The sequence below is a fragment of the Temnothorax longispinosus genome, chromosome 12, assembly GCF_030848805.1.
Source record: "Temnothorax longispinosus isolate EJ_2023e chromosome 12, Tlon_JGU_v1, whole genome shotgun sequence".
NCBI classification, from domain to species: domain Eukaryota; kingdom Metazoa; phylum Arthropoda; class Insecta; order Hymenoptera; family Formicidae; genus Temnothorax; species Temnothorax longispinosus.
In genome coordinates, this window is record NC_092369.1 from 3,218,711 (window position 1) to 3,234,037 (window position 15,327).

At 40.1% G+C, this 15,327-nt stretch overlaps 1 protein-coding gene and 1 pseudogene across 2 annotated transcripts in view; one reads left to right on the plus strand and one right to left on the minus strand.

Annotated features, from left to right (window-relative positions):
- LOC139822648 (gustatory receptor for sugar taste 43a-like) overlaps positions 1–15,327 on the plus strand; it is a 215,015-nt gene that overhangs the window by 128,835 nt on the left and 70,853 nt on the right. The gene's annotated exons all lie outside the window — the stretch shown is intronic.
- LOC139822653 (uncharacterized) lies at positions 10,664–11,606 on the minus strand (annotated as a pseudogene).

Below are 15,327 nucleotides of genomic sequence, written 5' to 3' on the forward strand. Positions count from 1 at the left end.
TAAAAAATATAACAGTTTATGTCAGTGCTAAGGGAAGTAATTAACTGATATGTGTGTATAGACAGAACCTACACATGTAGGCGGAGGAGGGGCTACCGCCTCTCCCACGCAGGCAGTGGTGGGTGGGGTTAGATCTCGGTTCGCGTGAAAAATTGAAAACTTGAATTGTACAATAATAGACCTTGTTTTGTCCTATAAGCAGGTCGGGGTGGGGTGGGGTAAACTTCGCTTCAATGTAATCAAAGGTCTAACCCAATCCAATTGTTGTACGGATGAAAAACTTCCACGCGAATTGAGGTCTAACCTCGCCTACATGTGTACTGTCTATACACACATATCAATAAATTACTTCCCTTAGCACTGACATAAACTTTGCGACGCTTTTTCCTCCGGTTTCGCAATCTGGGGGAGGGCAATCGTGGATTGACAGGACGCGAAGTTACTGAGACACAAAATAATTGGGCGCCAGGTGCAATTAATCGCACCACCGTATACAATATTCTAGATAACGCGATATCCCCCGACGCGACGATACCTGAGGGCGTAGTTTCCTTTCGGGAAATTCGGAGAAGAGGCGTGACTCAATTAACCACACAAAAACATAAGGAAATAATCATATGTAATATATTTGAAATCATTCAGCGTAAAAGTAATAGATATAATGTATTTGAAATAGTTGAAATTAGATCATACGGAAGGGTGAATATAGAGATATTATCGCCAGGATCTCGGATAGAGTCAACGCAGGTGAAACAAATTAACACGAGAATGTCGGACAAATTAACACCAGAATGTTAGAATAGATAAACGCGATAATGTCGGATGTTTAACGCGATAGATGAACGCACGAAAGGTTAACGCAAGAGATGAACGCGAAAATAGTTAACGCAATAAATGAACGCAAGAAAGGTTAACGCAATGGTCGGATAGAAACAATACTCACAATAAAAGGTAACTACAAAGCGGTAACTCACTACGAACGCACAACGAATACTTACGCCGCGATCCCGACCAATCGAATCGCAACGCCTCTACCTACGCCTTCGACGAGTATCCGGGCCACCTCGATTCCGCACGACGCAAAAATTATGGGCGATCTTGCCGTGTTGGCCCCGCCGGCCGGCGATCGCCCCCGAACACAAAATAAGGTCTCGTATCGCGGACGATCCCGCGGCTTGCCACGCGAATCCCGAATTCTCTCGCAAGTCCGGAGATTCCGCGGCCCCGCGCCAATCCCGACAATTTTCCTGTCCCGCCAAACGCAATAAGGTAAATGTCTCTATGCCCGACACCTATAAAGCCGACCAAACAAAAGAATGGCGTTGTCAAGCGTGACGAAAATAAATTCGATAAAGAGTTTCATACTGGTGGATAGCTTCATCCATGCACTTTCCAAAAATTGTAGACTCAATCCATTCCGTCAAGTATTTTTCTAGATAAAAAAGAATAAAGGCGCACTAGTACGTGCCCCCTCTACCGACCAGCTGTGCCCAATTCCGACCGGGCATGCCTTCATTGCCGACCACCTTTTATCAGAGCATGCAGAGCATGCAGAGCGAAGGTTTCAAACGAAAAATAAACATAAAAGATTATAATTTTTTCTTATTTCTTTACCACCAGCACAAAAATCTATAGATATCTCTGCGTAATGTAATCTGCGTAGCAGGAAATAAATTATTGTCATGTACGCAGATTTCGATCATAAACTCTACAGCATTTATGATCAAACAACAAAATTTATAATATTTTAAAAAATATTATTTTAAAATTTACAAAATTTATAATATTTTTTATAGATATTTTAGTGTTCGACAATACACAGACGTTTACGTGTACGGCACTGGGGACATGCAGGCGTTTTACTGTGTCTAACCTCGACTATCGAATAAATAAAGAAAATGACAGTTTTTGACTGATTTTTTTTTTGACAGTTTTTGAATATGGCAATCAAACTGTAACGAACCATTTAGCGCTCGAATTATTCTTTACAAAAGAATTTTGAACGAAATACGGACTATTTAGGCGACCGACAATTCTTAACCTCATTCTTAAGAATACGCGTGGATAATGACGTGCGGCAAGAAATGCGAAAAAAAATATATCTCATTATTGTACTTACTCTGCACGTTACAATCCTTTTGTACTGCACGAATTCCGGAATTTTTCCACTCCACTAATCAACGTGTTGATGAATCGGCAGCGTCGTAAATAACGTTTTACGTCAAAGTGGTCGGTAGAGGGAGCATGGTCGGGCATAGGGACATTTACCTTATTCGCCTTCCTCGAGGGCCCGGATACGCTATTCGACCACAAAGCCGAGTGCCCTTCAAAATACTTGACCACTCGCGACTCGCAGCTTCCCCTCGCAACTCGCGCCAAAGTAACCGATACGCGTCCGGGGCCAGTGCTTCGAGTGAACCCTCTTTCCTATCGCGGGGACGCCAGGGTGGTGACCTTACAATTCGTCGATGCCTTCGCTGCAGTCCGGACGGCTCAGGGCTCGGGCGGTGCTCCCTCGTCAATAGCCGGCACGACAGTGATGGGACTATGGCCCGCCGGGATCGCGCCGGTTCCCCGCGCCTGCGCTGTAACGTGTCGCCCGACCGGATCGCCGATCCTAGCGCTCTCACTGGCGCCTATGCTTCTCGCGCGCCGCTCCTTCCGCCGGCGCCACTCCAACTATTTCTGCCTCGGCGCGGGTTTTTTAATTCATCCGGCTGTCCGGGCCGCGATGATTGAGTCGGCGTTTCGCGAGTCAGACTGGCCGGGCCATGGCCTCGTCCGCCGGTAGCCCCTCGGGGTGGTGGCCACAGGGCTACGCATTTCCCTGGGCCGCTCTTCGGCACCCTGGCCTTTGTGGCATTTCTTTCGGGTGTGTCCCGGGGTCCCCTGATTTTTTCCTGCCGCTGTTGCGACCGAGTTCGGAGTAAATTCCGGCCAGCGGCACTCGACGATGCTCTTGCGGGGAGGTCCGGACAACCCGACTACCAACCATGTCCCACGGCCGCCTCCTTGGTCCTGCCAGCTCTCCCTCGTGGCGGCTCACGGCCGTTACATGCGGGCTCCAGTCACCAACGGCAATCCCTTAAAAACTTAAATACTAATTAAAATACTAAGTACGCGACTATCCTCCCTCTCTCCGACGAGGAGGCATCCCCGAATTCCCCTCGGCTGAGCCCGTCCGAGAAGTAGACGCGACTTGTCACGTCACAACTTGTAAAACTCAAACTTTTTTTGTTCATATGTTTTTTAATAAGCAATGACCGCCTATTAAGTTATAAAGAAAAGTTATTCAGGATTACGTTCTTGACAACATATGTCAAGGTCATTGAAATTGGTGAGGTTGCTTTCTTTCTGTATAATTACCGTAATTTGTTGATATATGTACTGTCTATATACACACATATCGGCAAATTAGTTCCCTTAGCCACAGTATAAATAAGGACAGTAGGTACACTTTGTGTTGGTGCTTTTGATCTTTGCGGCAACCATCCGATGTTGATTGTGCGAGCGCGCCTTTTTTGATATAATAACCCGAGGGCTGAGTCTCAACAGATCGCAGCGTGGTAACTGCTCTACCGAGTACAACACCCCGCCAGGTACCTAAGTCGTCTACAGACGATTCCGAGTCTCGACATCGAACTCTTATCCTATTATGTTATCTTATTATCTCATATTCAGTTACCACGCAGTTATTATGACAATCGCCATATTATTAGTTGTGCAAGCCGCCATATTCATTTCCAACTTCTTGACGGAGTGTACCTACTGTTCTTACTTATACTGTGCCTTAAAACTAAAAAAATAACATATTATTACAGCATACACAAACTTTAATGTCGAACTTTAATTTACTGTATCTTCTAAACTAATAGCCTCACTTTTTTCTTGCGTAGAGTTCTCAGAAAGACCTCGAATTCCCTACAACATATTTAAGTGGCGATAAAATCAGTGAGGTTTGACCTTTTATACACATTTACCTCCTTTTTATACTCTAAAAAAATTTGTAATAAATGCAAAATAGTTATTAAATAGTTTTTAAATTAAAATTGTAACTTGCGACGCTATCTCTGTATTATTTTCCCTGGGCTGTGAGGCGGGACTGAATCGCGTAGCAAATCTCTGATCGGGTGGCAGAGCGAATCTCGAAAGCGATACGAAAATACTTTGGGCGCCAGGTGTGGAGACGACCGTTTACTCTAACCCGCGAAAAGTACTCTACATAAACTCTACATAGATCCGAAATAAACTCTCGTTATCGATATAACTCTTAGTTCATATGTCAAGATACACCCGCTCTGGCCGATCGCGACGACTGCTCAGGATTTTCGGCAGAGGGTCGTGGTTCTTACATAGGCCGAATGCGGAGGGGTTTGACCGTGGTGAGGCGAAGACAAACACAAAAGAAATCACTCAAGTAGCAAGTAAATCATAATGTAATATAAGAGAAAGCTTGATAATTGCGGTACAACCTTCAGGACGCGGGCGAGGTATTCGCCGCGATCAATCCCTCGACCACGTGAAGTCTTTCGAAGGGTCTGCGCGTTATAAATAAACTCGGACGCAAAGATAATATTCGCCCGGAAAGACGTACATGTAACTTGTACTCGTAATAAGGAATAATCTACGCGATGAAATACGCGGGGCGCAATAATATACACCGACGAAATAATACACGCAAGGAATAATCTACACGATGAAATACGCGAAGCGCAATAATATACACCGACGAAATAATACACGCAAGGAATAATCTACACGATGAAATGCGCAAAGCGTAATAATATACGCCGACGAAATAATACACGCGATGAACTACGCAGAACGCAATAATAAAGCTTAACGGAAGCGCGAAAACAAATATTAAATCATACACGAATTACACTAATATAGGCCAACGAACGAAATAATACACGCAAACGAAAGGATACGCGCAATCGCAAATAACGAAAGCGTACACGCAGTATAATAGGTACACGATGCTTCTCGCTCCTCGGTTCACTCCGCGAGCGCGTGATACTTCCGCACGATACACTCCGGGGCGCGTGATATCTCCACCCGGAGGAACGCAACACTCCGACTAACGGAAACGCGAAAATGAAAATAAAGTAATCTGAAATGCACACCCCCGACTCGTTACTCCGCCGCCTCACACTCGAAGCACCGGGCGCGGTAATTAACGGGTCTAAGTGCCGATACGCCCCAGAATGAACGCACGGACGAGATTAACGCCACCGTGGACGCGAGACTTACGATTAACGAAACACTAAGACTACCGGAAACGCGAAAACGAGCTCTCGGATTAACGGAAGCGCGAAAACGAATCCTAGAGTGACTGTTGAGCCGATTCGCATAATCGCATAACACGCGCAAGGATCGTAACGCGCGGCGAGGCCGCCACGTCGTACGCCGACACGCTACCCGGGAAAAAATGGAGGAGATCTGACCATGTCTGATTTGATAAAATAAGATACAATGAGATCTGAAATTCAAGTAAAGTCAGATCTGATTGGATACAATTTTATCTCGCCAGATCTGCATGGCCATATTTAATCACATGCAGCCAGATATGCTGAACTATAATCCGATCTCACCAGATCTGACCATTGCTGCCGTTCGATATTGAATCGCAGATCCAATCGAATCTCTTCCGATCTAATCGGACATTATCTGATTGCTTCAGATCTTCTGAAGTACGAGCAGACATTATGCCTCAGATCTTGTCGGATCTGAGCAGACCTAGCCAGACATGTCTTGATCTCACCAGATAAGACCAATCTTGGCTTACAAAGTTATGTTGCTGATTCAATCAGATCTCTTCCGATCTTGCCGGATCTGAGCAGACCTAGTCAGACATATCTTGATCTTACCAGATAAGTCCAATTTTGACTTACAAAGTTGTGTGGCTGATCCAATCAGATCTCTTCCGATCTTGCCGGATCTGAGCAGATCTCGCTAGTATAGAACTTATAAAAATTTCGTTCTCAAATCGCCCATTATTAATTTTTACACCCAATGTTGGACATTATATCAAATATAATATTAACTCTATAAAGGGGAACCTTTTAAATGATTTTTGGTCAAAAAATCAATTAATTTTTATATTAAAAACAGTTTTCTCAATTTTGAAACATTAACATATATAATAAATATAGTCTCTTCCAATTTAATAATAATTGTTAATTTCGACACCATATTTAGAATTTATTATAAATATTCCATTAAAAAAGTACCGTGCAAAATTAATTAATAATAGGTAAATATAAAAGATTAATGTGTATATGTATATATAAAACATAAATCTTTTAAATTATTTTGCAAACATACCTTACAATTTAAACTGATAAAATAATATAATCACATATAAACTTATATAGTCATATAAGATTATATATGATCAGATCATAATGCTGCATCTCAAAGTATCCGATAGATGGCATCCGACGGAATCTGATTCTCGTATTTAAAATTTGATGAACAGTGGTATAAGAACGGTATCAGACACGGCAGTGTCGTGCTAAGTTGCGCCAAGTTATGTAAATCGTGGAACGGCACAACTTTTGTATCGTGGAGTCCACTTTTAAAATAAAGTGGCACATTTAAAAAATAACATTTGAAAACTACAATTTTCTGCAGTGGATGGACACCGGATCGGATCAGATCTACTCATGTCTGATTGGATCTGAGCAGATATAATAGATTATTCTCGTTACATATCTGACTCTATCCTCTAGGATCGGATCAGATCTACTCATGTCTGATTAGATCTGATCAGATAGGGCCAATATTTTGATCAAACCAGATCTGAGTGGATTGGATCTGATGAGATCTGCTCAAATCTGTTCAGATCTCTTCCATTTTTTCCCAAATATCACACGCAATCATACACCGGATTGTCGAGTCGGGCGGAAAAGGACCCCTTTTTACTCTACTCACGGGGTAGCAGCGGGCGGGATATGTCAGACCCATAAAAATGACCGCAGCACTAATCCTGAGAGATTCACGACATTAGTTCGTAGGTCGGGAGGCGATCCTACGCACAACTCCAAATACGAAATACGATACGCGAAACGGTACTCGACGTTCCGCCCCGCTGGCCCCCGTTACCTTACTTTTGGGATTGCAGGTCGTTTACAACACTCTCGTGGTCCTCGATCTTTCCTCCTTGATGGGCTTGTAGGACCGCCGCCCTCGCTTAATACACCCTCAGGACTCCTCGCCGGACGTCCACGCACGCTCGAGATCGGCCCAACAGTGACGATCGTGGCGGGCCCGCTTCGTGGCCTCTTACAATTTTGAGGCGCTTCGCCGCGCCGGCGGATGGCGCCACCCTGCCTAATCGGGCCGCACGACCGCTTCCTCCTGTAACTAATAGCTAAAATAAAAACACGATAACTCGACGGCAAGCATGTACGCGCGCCGTATAAAGATTCGAGGGGGGTACGCGACCGGTCCAAGTGACGCACCCGGTGCAACGTCACAAACTTCATAACAGATTACTTTATGTCCTTTTTGAGTTTTTAAACTTTTTTGAACTTTAAAATTACAGTACACAAAAAGTAGTTTTTATATTCTATTAATAAAATATACGTATATTTATTATAACGTAAAGCTTGCGACGAGTATTCTCTACGGTTTCGCCAGCCGCGAAAGCACGTCGCAAATTAATACGGCGCTCTCCGTGCAAACTGCGTCCGGGATCAGTACGAGAAATTGGGCGCCAGGTACGATCAATCGCACCACGTTACTGTCGAAAATTACGCGACTTACTCAGGGCGAAGCTTGATCTTCGCGTGGTCTCACGTGGAAAGGAGAAGAGCACAATAAATCAAACGGGAGTAGTAATAAATAATATATTCAAATAATATGGGTCGTACATGAAATGAGTCAGGAGGTTCACGCAAAAATCCCGACACGGTGTATACGCAAGCTAATACGATAAACGTAATCTCCGAAACGTAATCCCCGATCGTAAGTGAATGTGACAGACGGAAGGTTAACACATTAAACGTAATTTCCAAACGCAAGTAAACGTGATAGACGGAAAGTTAACACATTTAACGTGATCATAGAACGCAAGTGAGTGCGGTAAACGGAAAACTAACGCGATCGTGCCCGTTGAGCTCGTTACTGTTCAACGTGTTACTAGCTGATTTGGAAGAGGAAATGGATAGAGTTAAGTAGGGAGGGATAATGCTAGGAGGGAAGAGGGTGTATACTTTGGCTTATGCGGATGATGTAGTGCTAATTGCGGAGGACGGGGACCAAATGAGGAGCATGCTAGAAAGACTAGAAGGGTACCTGGGAAGAAAGAGATTGAAACTGAACGTGGGAAAAAAACAAAAAAAAAACCAAAAATAATGAGGTTTAGGAAGGGAGGAGGGAGGGATAGTAAGAGAAGGTGGAGATGGGAAGGAAAAAAGTTAGAAGAGGTGAAGGAATTTCGGTATTTAGGGTATGTGTTTCAAAGGAATGGAGGACAGGAAGCGCAAGTAAGGGAAAGGATCAAGAAGGCGGCCGCGGTGATGGGGAAGGTCTGGGGGATAGGGAAGAGGAGATTTGTGAAAGACTGGGGAAAAAGACTGTGGCTGTTTGATAGACCGTTATGGACGGTGTTGGGATATGGAGGGGAAATATGGGGATGGAGAGAAAGGGAAGGAATGGAAAGGATGGAAGAAAAGTATAGATGGGTCTTGGGGGTGGACGGGAGAACACCGTGGTATTTTGTTAGGGAGGAGCTGCAAAGGAGGCAGTTAAGAGGGAGAGCAGGGAAGAAAGCATGGAGATTTGAGAAAAAGTTAGAGGAGGGTAGAGGAAGTGAACTGGCGAGGCTATGTTGGGAAGAGCTGAAGAGAAAGCAGGCTCAAGCTGGGAAAGAAAGAGAGGAAAGTTCTTCGAAGACAGAGGAGTGGAGTTAAAAGAGTTAGAAAAGCTGAGAGGAGATGGTGGAGATGAATGGTTTATTAAGCTGTTTGGAGGAGATAAGGAGACGCAAAGGAAAGAGAGATGGGAGAAGATCGAGAAATCAGATTATAATAAATGGTACAAGTTTATAAAAGGAGAGGGTATCCCGGGATATCTGAAAAAGGGATGGGGTGAGAGCAGATGGAGAAAGGTGGCGAGATTTAGATTAGGGAATAAAATGAGAGGAAGCAGTTACTGGGAAGTGGAAGAGAAGAAGAAATGTAGGTTATGTGAACATAGGGAGGAATCGTGGGAGCATGTATGGGAAGAATGTAGGAGATGGGAATCAGGAAATGGAAGTTGGCAGGAAGCGGTGGGATGGATACTGGATGAGGAAGAGGGAGGAGAGGAATGGATGATAGAACTAGAGGGGGAAAGAATGAGAGGAAAAGGGGAGTCGGAGGAGTTAGAAGAAAGAGGATGGGAAAAAGAATGAGTGGGCTAAATAGAGAATAACTGAGACGGGAAGGAAGGATGCTGAAGGACAGAGTCGCGGCAGAAACGGAGGAAAAAGAAGAAGAAGGATGAAGAGGATTACGGGGAGGGAGGGTAAACGTTTGTGAGGTCGCAAATGGCCAGGCATAGGGGAATTAAGTTTTTTGTAAGAGGTTTGGGTACGTTCTTCATAAAAACGCCTTGTAAACCCTGCGGGGAAATACAATAAATATCATACATACATACATACATACATACATACATAAGATATCGATTATTAATTAAGGAAGCGGATGCACTCCAACCGTCATCGCTCATTATCTAGGACCCGCGGCTCGCGGTGATTGATAAAACTAAGCTTCTGGAAGGAAATGACAAAGGGCAAAGCGATAACGTACTCGCCAACGAATAGCCGCTGATTAAAAGTTACTCATAGGAAAAGGCGATTTTTGGAGAAACTCGCCAGGGGATAGGCGGAAAATTGAAACCTATGTCACAATCGAAAGAGAACCCTACCAATTAAATCAGATTAAAAAGTAATCCCGCCTCCTTAAGGGGGGATTCTAGTGTAACAGGCCAAAAAATAAGCGATTTTTAAGAATTTTTTTCTAGAAAACTATTAATGATAGCCAAATAAAACTTTTTGGGATAAAAAGAGGCATTCTTAAAGTATCAAAAAATTTTAGTTATTTTCAATTTGCTTTATTTAATTTTAATATATAATAAATAATCTGGACCCCCCTCTGCAATTTCCCGTCTATTGGCGGGCGTTGTAACGTTCCTCCCGGTTATCTGAAAGTAAAAAACGAAATATTTTCTTAAAGTTAGATATTTTCCGCTGGTACTATACTTCCCTAACAAAGAAAAAATAATAAATTAAAAAAGTTATAGCGTTTTAAAAAAAAATGTTATTTTTTGACATAAATTTGATCATATATTGATAAAAAAAATGTTATAAATAAATGCAATAAAAATAAAATGATAGGTATAGTACCTAGAGAAATTTATAACGAATTGAACAAAACTTGACCGAAGTTTATCGGTTTATTAGTTCTCAAGTTATCACGCCCGCCAACTTGAAAAACATGGTTTCGAGAAAAACGCGTTTAAAGTTTTAGATAAAGTTTCACGATACTTACCGCTGAAAAATCGACTTGAACGTTTATTCTGCTATTCCGGGCCCATACATTAAATTTTCTTCTTCTTCAAAAAAAAGTCTTGCAGTACTGTTTTCTCCATTCTTCTGGCTGTACGAGCCTCTTTAGTGCTTTCTAAACTACGACGGTGTGCACTCAATAGTCGTTTCTCATTATGATATTCGGCAAATGTCTTGCTCTGTTGTCCAATAACAATGCCCATTATTTCCATAATTTTTAATATTGGAAAATAACCTTCATTAAATATTGCGGTAGCCAGATAAGCAGCAATTTCAACAGTCTTCGAACCGCAATGGAGATGTTTCGGAGCTAGACGCCAAATGCATGCGTTGAAACTTTCGTTACAATTCTGTGTGTATCCACCTAAACATCTTTCCAATAGATTATCCTTGGACAAATCTTGGTAAATTGGCAACAATTTCTCTTGAACATCCTTGTGCAAAGCAGGCGGGTGTTCAAATGCATCAAGTTTCCCAGTCGCTTCTGCTACTCGCCATTTGCACCAACTTTCATATCCCGTTGGACAGTATTCATGTTGCGGTTCTTCATCGGTTGAGCATAAGTGATAATAAGTAGCCATGATGGCTTTTTTCATCTCTTCAACGGAATCCGGATGCCTTCTTATCGCCAATCCGTAGTATTTTGTTAATTTTTTTATAAGTGCGTCTGTCAATTTTCCTTTTCCTCCAAGTTTCGCTACTTTTTTAATATTTCTCAATCGAGTACCCATTCGTTTTTCTACGTGTCCGACACATTCACTTTTTTTATAATATTACATCTTCGCCATAAGGTTGTAAATCCAGAAGTGCTTTAAAAGTTTTCGAATCACCATCACCGACGTAATTAGTATATTTTACACCAAATTCTTCTTCAGATCTTAAAAACATTTCTTGCATTGAATCCACCTCCATTTTTCCAGCTGATCCAGAATGATTAACGGTGCATGTTTCTTCATGAGTCTCGAGCCATTCAAAATATTCCGGAGTATCCTTTTTATTTTTCCAAAATGTGCAAGATTGGCAGTAACTGCTTTTTACTACAAGGTCAATTATTTTTCCAGAGTTTAGTCCTATAAGCGTTGTCACACCAAATAATGATGAAAAGCCACGCTTTTTCCAAGTTCCATCACCAGAAACTGTGAAATTTACAACTGGATTTTCTTTTTGTGAAATTAATTCCTTTTCTTCTTCTACTGCTTTGCGACATAACGCACGGAAAACTGCATTTGCTGCAGTGTGAATATTTTCTACAGCAGCGTAATATATAGAAACATTCAATCCTGTACACATATCCATAAGACCACAGAAAATATTAATACCTTCTCTACAAATTCCCAACAGTTTCATAACAAGTACGATTCTTCGATTGATTTCAAAGCCATTATTTACAAAAGGACCTGAGTCAATTTTTCTTATACCACATGAGCATGTAATGGCAATTTTAAAACCCAATCCACGATTTCCCGTTTCAGCTAAACTTATATCTTTTTTACATTCTTTACAAATTAACATTTGTGAAAGAGCGCTGAAAACGGTAAAGATTTCGATGAATCTGTAGCCATGATTTTGATTGATAAGAAAATCACAATCCGCAGATTTCAGTTTTTTTGCAGCAGATGACGTTGCTTCAGTTTCCTCTTCTAATGTATGCTGATTTCCTTGGAAACGTTTTTTTCGCGGCTTTCCTGGACGAAAATTTCCAGATTTATCACCTTTGCGAGGCATCTTTCTACTTTCTACGTTAGACACGTCTATATCGGTCGAAAAGTGAAACAATACACACACAAACGTGTTTATGTGTGAACAGAAAAGTACTTTTAAAGATAACATAACAATTATTCCAAACATAACAATAGCCGACCCTAAATATCGATCCGTTAGGCTCTTGTATTTACCGGCCGACTATCTGCTGTTTGGGACTCTGACGCGTCTCACTAAACAGAGCTATAACTTCTTTATTTTTGCGAATTCGACTTTATAACTGTAGGAGCATATTTTTAAGATGTTATACTTTTAATTTATGCAAAAAAAAATTTTCGATTTTTTTGACCCGTTACACTAGAATTCCCCCTTAACTTTGTATAAAAACCGCGACTTTGCGCACTTGGAGGCACTTCTAATCCAGTTCAAAACCTTTGAAGCCGTACTTATCAATCATCAGCCAGCCGTACTCCTCGCTTAAACATAAACCAGATTTCTGTTGCGTCGCGGCTTAACTATCGCGAGTCGATTCTGTGCGCGTCAAAATCACGTCGCAGTCCCAAACCGAGTCAAACCTACGTCCGGAAGAATCCGCCGCAGTCACCTCAGACATTCCACGATCACGATCGCAACCATCAATAGTAAGTTCGAGACGAAAGTATCTCACTGATTGTGAGAGAAGCAACAAAAATATATAATTGTAAAATTTTATTGTTCGTTAAAAGATGCTTAAAATAATTTATTAAAATTAAGCGTTGATATTATTTTATTCTATTTTATTTTTATTTTTGCCTTTTTGTTTTATTTTATTAACAAATATTTTATTAGAAAAAAAAATAAAAGCAGTTAAGAAAAACACGCAAGATTACTTATAAAATTTATAAACGGTTGTTTGTATTTATGACGATGATTTATCTCGTTAGATTTGATTGTCATTTTCAGTTTAAGAATTGACTAATGTAACTAAATTTCATAAAATATTATATTTCTTTGAAAAAATTTACTTTTTTTAATTAAAATTTTTCATAGGTGTTCCAAGATATAAAAGGGAGTGTTCGAAAGTACATCAAGCTACTGTACTTTAAAACAAAATTTTCAATTATAAAAGATTGCTGTATTTTTTTACCAGATGGTAATAAAAATTTAAGATTTTTTTATGCTAAAATATATATGTACTTTAATAATATATTTTTTCCAAATTTTTAAATTAAAGCTATGGCTCTCAGAAAAATAAAAAATTTAAAAGTGTTCAAAAATACAGCACCTTCCCCTATATAAGATTTAATTACACAATTTAATAAAAAATGCATAAAAACGAGAATAATCGTTTCTTATAGTTTTTTGAATGCTAAATACGATCCCGTTTACTAAATTGCTCTATCACGTCACGATTTTAAAAAATTTGCAATTAAAATTGCAAAAAAAAAGGTTATTTTAGTATATTTTGGCATATTACGATATGTGGCGTGTTGAAGAAGTTTTATTGCAATCAAAATTAAATATGTTGTTAAGATTTTCCGTCCTTAGAAGAAATTTAATGTGTCAATTATGGTTAAAAAGATATTGATGATTAACGTATACAGAATCTATTGCGTCAAAGTTGTAACCATTAACGATCTATGAAATATTCTTTATGCATCTGCACTGTGATATGTTGAAAATCGCTTAAAATCGAGCTAATTTCGAAAATTTCTCAAAACCAAGTCCGTCTGAATCTCGAATCGATGTTGGATTTTGATGACTATATATATTTCGATATCATTTCGATTTCTTATTTCTCAATGGGATAAGAGTCTCCACATAAGACTCTCGTATAGTAACGTAGCGTAACATAACGCCGATCAACGCAGAAGAAACGTATCGGTTAATTATTGTTACGTCCTGTAGACCTCACGATTTTTTTTTTTCACGAAAATCTGATAGAAATCTAGAATAGTCTTTTAAAAATTTATTTTAGAAATAAGCAAAAACTGAATAACGGTTGTCGATCGGCGAGCGGGCTATGATTTCGACAAGTTTAAATTTTTCTATTTTTATGTTTGTTATTTTGTTTTTTTTTGTTTGCTTCGTAGCGATATATGACAGTCGTAGTCGTGGACGTAAGTAACGCACAAGCTTTGGAGTATTCTGACTGTTAGAATACGCCAAAGCTTGTGCGTTACTTACGTCCACGACTACGACTGTCATATATCGCTAAGCCATGTTATGTGCTTTGTAACTATAGATTTGCAGTGCTAGCAGTGAATATCGAAACGCAGAACCTCCAGATGACGAAATCCAAACAGACAAAGCATATACAACGTTTTTTTTATTAAATTTTATATTTTATTATTAAATTTTCGATAATAAAAATCAATGCAATTTAATATTAAGTAGGGGAGAACGGGGCAAACTTGACACGATTTTTTCAAAGACAATTTTCAATAATTAATTAAAATTTTCAAGCAAACTTAATAATACACATTTAAAGAGTACAAAATTGCTTAAGGAAGTTTTGCTGTACGTCGCTTTGTTTTGCCCCCAGGAAAGGAAAAGTTACGCGAAGACAAATTTTCAAATTAAAAAATTCCGGGGCAAACTCGACACTTTGTCTGATCGACACAATTTGATCTGGAACTTATTTTTTATTGTCTGAAAATGAAAATACATTGTTTATCGTGTATTTATAAAGTACAAAAAATTCGGAATAAAGTAGAACAATCATTGGAAATAATGAGAATAAAAATTGTTGAACTTTCGGCTGCATGACAAGCATCGTTTGTTACTGGGAGCCGACGGAACGGCGTGGTGTCGACTTTGCCCCGGACATCGTTTTTCACTTTTGTCACTTCAAAAACATGAAAATTTTGAAAATATGCAAAAACGATTATCGGATTTGTATAGAGCATCAAATTTCCCATGAAAATCACGTACATATAGGTTCGCAAGAGTAAAGCTCGATGAAAGAGTAGAAATTTTCGAGAGATCAAAAAAATTACTTTTTAGTCTTACCATCGAAAACGCTTATATCGCGCTAAAAATTACACCATAACTCAGAATGTCATCAAATTCCATTGGCAATACTGGCACAT